The sequence below is a fragment of the Pygoscelis adeliae genome, unplaced genomic scaffold, assembly GCF_000699105.1.
Source record: "Pygoscelis adeliae isolate BGI_AS28 unplaced genomic scaffold, ASM69910v1 Scaffold247, whole genome shotgun sequence".
NCBI classification, from domain to species: Eukaryota; Metazoa; Chordata; class Aves; order Sphenisciformes; family Spheniscidae; genus Pygoscelis; species Pygoscelis adeliae.
Window position 1 is genome coordinate 829,830 of NW_008825316.1, and position 7,961 is coordinate 837,790.

Genomic DNA, 7,961 nt, shown 5'->3' on the forward strand with positions numbered 1-7,961 from the left:
GTCCTGAACAGGCCAAAGTCTGCCCTTCGGAAGTCCATGGTTGCGGTTTTGCTGACCCCCCTCCTTACTTCACCAAGAACCGAGAATTCTACCATTTTATGGTCGCTAAGCCCAAGACGGCCTCCGACCACCACATCTCCCACCAGTCCTTCTCTGTTTGTGAACAGCAGGTCGAGCGAGGCACCTCCCCTGGTCGGCTCACTTACCAGCTGTGTCAGGAAGTTGTCTTCCACACACTCCAGGAACCTCCTAGACTGCTTCCTCTCTGCCATGTTTTATTTCCAGCAGATGTCCGGGAAGTTGAAGTCCCCCACGAGAACAAGGGCCAGCGATCGAGACACCTCTGCCAGCCGCTTGTAGAACGCTTCATCGGCCTCTTCATCCTGGTTGGGTGGTCTATAACAGACTCCCAGCAGGATATCTGCTTCGTTGGCCTTCTCCCTCATCCTTACCCATAAACACTCAACCGTATCATCATCACAATCGTTAAGCTCTATACAATCGAAACACTCCCTAACATACAGAGCCACCCCGCCGCCTCTCCTTCCTCTCCTGTCCCTTCTGAAGAGTCTATAGCCATCCATTGCAGCACTCCAATCGTGAGAGTGACCCCACCACGTTTCTGTGATGGCGACTAAGTCATACCTCTCCCGCTGCACGATGGCTTCCAGCTCCTCCTGCTTGCTGCCCATGCTGCGTGCATTGGTGTAGATGCACTTGAGCTGGGCTATCGATTTCACCCCCGGCATCGGCATGCCACCCCTCGGCTCATCTCTAGTGAGCCTGGATTTGTCCCCTTCCCCCTTCGAACCTAGTTTAAAGCCCTCTCAATGAGCCCTGCCAATTCGTAAGCAATGACCCTTTTCCCCCTGCGAGACAGCTGGACTCCATCTGTCGCCAATTTCAGTTTCTGTATTTCAGTTTGTGGCCGTGGCCTCTTGTCCTGTCACTGGATACAATTTAACAGAAAGGATCTGTTTTGGGGTCAGAATTAGGAACGTATTTGTAATAACAGGTTAAACTTCTCATAAAAAATGTCTGATGCGGTTTTATTCTCAAAAAAATATTAAACACAACTTGACTTAAATCTCATTCCATTGAACCATATTTCAAGTATATGTGGGGGGTTAGTTAAAAAAATAATGAGGAATATTATGAGTTTACTCAACTGTTTCAGTTTATTAATTAGGTGTCATAGTAGTTTGCAGTAGGTTCAGGATGTTCTGTGTTCTTCACACTGAAACTTCTAATGAAACAATAATTTTAATTATATTTTTCTGCATTGCTGCACTGATTTCTGTACAAAGTTAATGGACATAAAGCCAATTTTTAAAACATAGATAAATATATTAATTTTTATATATATGTATGTGTGTATGTGTGTGTGCATAATTGATTTCCATCATACTTACAATTACAGAAAGATGCACTGGCAGATATATCAAAGTATCAGTGTGTCTAGAATACAGCCGACACTTCTTCCACCCCTCTCCCCATGAACCTGGAATTACACAGTCTGTTCCTCCCTATCTAAATCATTTAATGTTGTGGCAAGAAACAAAGCTTTGTTTGTCATGATAGCCAGATTCTTACAACTTCTTGATTCCTCCCACTATAGCTAATTAATGAATAAATGATAATTTTATTTTTTTTTAAAAGGTGGTGATTTTGTGAATTCTTTGCCCTCTGCTTCTAGCCCTGGAAATCATAAAGGCATTATTTTCTCTTCACCCTCTTCCCATGACCTATCATCTTTTCTCTAAGTGTAATTGTCAGCAATCTAATAGCCAAGCAGATGGAGCTCCTGCAATATTTGAAATTCAGCATAACTGAACCCTACAGTTATGCTAAGTGACAGTTTCACCTGAGTGAAAATAAAACAGCTTCACACCATCTGATTCTGGTTAATGTGACAGTCCTTTAAAGTGAATGAACGTGAAGTTTCTTACATCACAGGAATCAAAATTAGGGCCTAGAGAAAGGGTAATGGTAATTTGATTTCATACGTTACAGGTGCAGAAAGAAAAGGATATTTCATTTCCCTTTTACACAAAACAGAAGCTATCCTGGACTAAAACCAGAATTCAAAGCTGGGCCAAGAGCTGGAAATCAGGTCCAGTGAAGGGGTTTAGTACATATCTAGCCAAATGTACATTAAAAAAAAATCCCAGCTGTAGTTGTATACAAAAGAAAATGTGCCAGATAGCTTTTAAAATACTCAGTTTTGATTTCCTTTGATGATCAAGGTAATTATATGTATATAAGAAAGAAAAAGCAGAATAGGACTTCTTTTTCTTATTATAGTAGTACTTTATCTCGGAAATGATAGCTGATTGGTGTGCATTCAGGGAAAGATGTCATTACAGACAATGACAAATAGGGTTTTTTTAAACATTTCAGGTTTTTCATATATATATAAAATATCAAATTTTTTTAAACTAAATACTAATAATGCCATATAACATCTAAAAACACAGTCTGATAAAATTCACATTTTTATATTGATGTGCAATCTAAAAGAAAGCTGAGACAAACAGACCTTTTTTATTAACAAATTACAGAAAGGAAATAAATAAAACTACATTTTTAGAATTTTCCCCTGTTGTATAAGTTAAAACAAATCTAGTTCCTGAAGAAGTTTTGGTTTTAGTGAAATTCCATTTTCAAACTAAAAGATCTCCTGATGAAAAAAGTATTTTTCAGCTATGTTTTGGTTGTCAGAATATAGGTTCCCACTGTTGACAAGATACTCAAAACATATCCTATTGATTACTGTATATTCGTTTAAGTCAGTAAATACCACATTTCATTGTCAGATTGCTCCATTCAACAAAATAGGTGGGTACACTCCTCCATCTACATAAGAAATTTAAAAAAAAACCCAAAAACAAACAGAAGATGTAACCTGATTTATTCTGGGGTGATAAGCAACTGAAGTAAATAAATAAGAGTTAAATTAGGACCCTTTTCAGTGCTTCAGATTCCTTCAATTACACTTCCTGTAGAGTAGTTCATAATCAAAATGCATCATTTTGATGACTTTAAAGCAGAAATAACTAAACTCACTAAACTACAGGAACCCCAAATTGAGCCTGTGGAGCTCACCAGGTTAAATTTCAGAAACATAGCATGTGTGGCATGAAATAGAGCATATTGTTCTTTACAACTCTTTACAATTCATAATAAATTTGCTAAAACATATTAACAAGACATTTGTGGGGGATATTCTAAAAGTCAGCAAAAGTCAAACTATTTATAGTACCAATTGGATTTAATTGCCTAACTTCTACTTGTTCCTTTTGAAGATTCCTTTCCCTATCTTACACTCAAAAAACCTATATTCCTTTACAGTAGATCTTTCATGTTCCTTAATTACTACATGATTTCTTAGGCTAAGATCAATTGACAGTATTACATTGAAAATTTTCATAGAAAAAAAAAGGGATGCAAAAATTTGGGACTGCGACTTCAGTACTTCCGAAACATAAGGAAAATACCCCGTTGACCTGCACAGCTATAGCTTTCAATATGAATATCATGATAATGTTCTTCTCAGATGCTGAAAAAAACTAGCTGCAACTTTTCTGTAAAAATAATCTCCTAAAAAAAAAAAAAAAGATTTCAATTTATTTAGTTAGTTATTTTGTGATGATGATGGTTTGGTGATTTATTTTTCCTGATTTGCAATCGTTCCTCTTTAGAGAGAGAGATAAAAAGAATTGTAGTAGACAATTATGACTTAAGTCTGCCCTGTGGAAAAAATGTTCCTCTTTCTCAACATGTAATTTAGCTAATGTATTTATAAGATGATATTTTCAATATATTAACCATTACATGTTTTCATTTTACATATATAGTCACTCTGTTAAATTCTTGTATCCTGTGAGATCTTGTGATAAGTACCATTGTCTCTATCTGCTATACACCAAAATGCCTTTTAAAAAATAAATTTTCATTCTCCTCATTTCACTGAAAATCTCCTATGACGTAGTCACATTAAATTATTTTTTGTTTGTCCTGATCTTCTTGGGAGCACTCTTTCTAATTGCCAAACACCCTGAAATGGAGCATGGTGCAGACATCCTTTCAAAAGCTCCAAATAGGTTGTTTATGAAAGTTTATAAATTCAGTAAGTTCATATAGTGCAGTACAAAGACAGCAGTTTAGGTTTTGCCTGACCTAGTGGGCCATACTTTTCAGCAGAGCAAATAAATTGATATATATCACTGCACTGGTCTAACTACATGGTTTTCAGTTCTTCAGTTTGAGAAGGGACAGTGCTGACTTTCATAGCATTATCCTATGTTCCCTGTACATTCAAAAAGAAAACATCTTATGTTGTTGTGGTATCAATTTTCTTCCAGGAGTAATGCTGCTTTCCTGTAGTAAGAAGGATACATCCATTTTCACATCATGCAGTCCCACAGGAATGCTCATGGTTTGAAAGGAATGATTTACATTGAGGAGTAAAGGAATATATTGCTAACCAATGCATATTATTTAGGTTTGGTATTAATAAGTTCCTTACATATAGCATGGCTCTATATACAAAACACATAGAATCATAGAATCATAGAATCATTAAGGTTGGAAGAGACCTCCAAGATCATCGAGTCCAACCGTCAACCCAACAACACCATGCCCACTAAACCATGTCCCTAAGCGCCTCATCTACCCATCTTTTAAATACTTCCAGGGATGGTGACTCAACCACTTCCCTGGGCAGCCTGTTCCAATGTTTAACTACTCTTTCAGTAAAGAAATTTTTCCTTACATCCAATCTAAACCTCCCCTGGCGCAACTTGAGGCCATTTCCTCTCGTCCTTTCGCCAGTTACTTGGGAGAAGAGACCAACACCCACCTTGCTACAACCTCCTTTCAGGTAGTTGTAGAGAGCAATGAGGTCTCCCCTCAGCCTCATTTTCTCCAGGCTAACCCTAACATGATATACAGGACATACTGGAAGAGCTCTCATAGCATTTCTGTCAGAAATAATGAATGAATTCACATGGATGTTTTTCAATCTAGTTACAGCAAATGTATGTGGCTCTAGCCAGTGTCACAGTATTTTACCTATATACATATTTATCTGTAAATCTAGAACCTACCCAGGTACTCTGCTAATGATTTATCAATCATTTTAAGCAGTTTAAAATATTTCCTCCTAAAGCTTTTCAAATCATTTTCACATACAGATTTTAATTAATTTGAATTTCCTTGAGTTGTTTGCTTTTCTGTTAATAGAAATATAAAAGTGTGTATAGGAACAGAGAATGAAAAGTGTGGTTTGACAAGAGACCATAAAAGCTCCTAAGGACAGGGCAAATATATATATAGTATAACCAACTTTTCTATGAAAAAAAGCATTAACTTTTTCTTTAAAGCTGTAATAATTTATCATGTAAGTCTGCTTGTGACTCCCATTATTAACCCATAGATATATGAAGGAGGTGCACATTAAAATCCCATTAACACCCTGTGCCATTGATAAAATAGACCCTGTTAGCTTACAAATCATCGAAAGTAAAAACAATCATGCTTCATAACCTCATTCTGGAAAACATTATCATTTTGTAGTGTTCAACAGAAAGTGCTGTGCAAACAAGAAATGAAACAAAAGTCATTGCACTGAAACACCTTAAAGTGTAATGGGCAGAAAAGCCACATGACTGTATACACATGGAGGATTTTGTAAAACACTACCATATTATCCTATGCTACAAGAGGCTTGTCATCAGGTTTTTACATCTCTTGTAATCTAATCCTACAACAGCAAGTCTGCATATGTTATACAAATTGAGAAAACTTAACAATTCTATTCATTAACAATTACATCATTCTAAACTTTGATTCAATTCTGCCAAAGATAAAATAATAGAAGGAGTATTTCTGGTGATGTTGCATAGACAACTCTGACTGAATAGTAATTTTCTGCTCTTGGATATCTGTGAAGAAACTATTGTTAAATTGAAAGGACTTTTGGAGAAGCACTGAAAGAGACAAAATGCACATAGATAACATTTCTGAATAAATGAGCAGAACGAGAGACAATGGATCTAAGAAGGGTTCAAGTAAAGAAAAAAAACACATACAAGGAAAAAAAGAAGAGATAAAGGCTCCAGCATGGGGGCCTTCACAGGGTGCAGTGGGTATCTGCTCTGATATGCTCTTCTTCATGGGCTACAGGGAAATACCTGCTCCACCATGGACTCCTCCATGGGCTGCAGGGGAATCTCTGCTCTGGTGCCTGGAGTACCTTCTCCTCTTTCTTCTCCACTGACTTTGGTGTTATGAGTGATGTTTCTCATTTCTTTTTTTCCCTCACTCCTCTGCCTATGCCATGTTTTTGCCCTTCCTTAAATATGTTTTCTCAGAGATGCAACCAGCATCACTGATGGGCTCAGCTGTGGCTGTGCTGGGGCTGTTGTGGAGCCAGCTGGAGCCAGCTGGAACCAACTGGAACTGGCTGTGCCTGGCATGGGACAGCCCTGGTGTCCTCTCACAGAGGTTCCTGCAGCCCTCCCCCACCAACACCTTGCCACCTACACCCAATATACCAGTCATAACTTGAAAATCAAGGACAAAGATGCCACAATATTTCTGACAGCCTGTTCTAATGCTTAATTAGCATGATAGTGAATTTTTTCCCCCTTTATATCAAATTGGAACAACCCTTGTTTCAGTTTATGCCTGTTTTCTCTTGTTCTCCTGCTATGCATCTCAGAAAAGAACTTGCCTCTATTTTCTCATTAGCATCCCCACAGGTACAGTTTCATTCCCCCCCTGCCTCCAAAGCCTTCCTTGTCCCAGCTGGAACAAGCCTCACTCCCTTAGGCTCTTGTCATGGGGCACACAGCCCAGCCCAGGACCATCTTGATGGCTCTTACCTGGACTTTCTTGCTTATCAAAATTTTATCATACTGGGGAGCCTAAAACTGGACACACTCTTCCAGATGCAGTCTAATGGGTGCTGAGTGATGAAGAAGAGTCACTTTCCTTGATCTTCTGTCAGTGTTCATAGAGCACCAAGGACTATTGGCGTTCTTTGCTGCTAGGGCAGACTGCTGCCTCATGTTTAGCCAATGTCTGTCAGGAGCCCTAAGACCCTTTCCAGCAGAGCTACTCTCTGGACCAGTAGGTCCTCAGCCTGTCCCAATGCATTTGTATTGCATCAGATTTTATGAATTTCCTGTTGGCCCATTCCTCTACCCTGTCCAGGTCCTTCTGAATGCTGGCTCTGTCCTGGAGCATGCTGACTACATCCTACAGGCTTTTTGTTATCTGCTATCTTGAGGTTACCCTCTGTCTCCTCCTCCAGCTTATTGATAACGCTATGAAGCAGATACCTGAAGAACTCATTTGTAACTGAACCCCAGTACAGTATGACCAATTATCCTCACCCTTTAAGCCCACTGCATTTCTCTCACACACATGGCCAGTCATTTCACCACAAAAGTCAAACATTTACTCTTGATATATCCATGCTGGTTATTCCTAGTCGCCTTCTTCATATCCCCAGAAGTGTCTTCAAGCAGGATGTGATCAAAGATTGTCTAATAGACTGAAGCAAAGCTTACTAGTCCATTTTCACCAGATCATTCCTCTGCCCTTTTTGAAGATGGGTGCACCATTTGCCTTTCCCCATCACCTTTGACCTTCTCTGTACAACTTGTAAGAAATGATAAAGAGTGATGATAGTTGCAATGACAGCAGCCATCTTTCTCACAGTGCTTGGATGCAATCCATCTGGTTTCTTGTATGGGCTTCTGAAGAGATCCCTGCTTGAGTAGATTGTCTTCCACTGCTGGTAGCTCCTCTCCTCCTGAACCCTGGAACTAAATCACCCTCCCCATTCAGGAGCAAGCCCATATTTTCCTTGTTCATCCTTCTACTGCTGATGGAGTGGTGATAGCTCTTCTTCTTGCCCTTACAAATTTCAACTCCAGTTGAGCTCTGGTTTT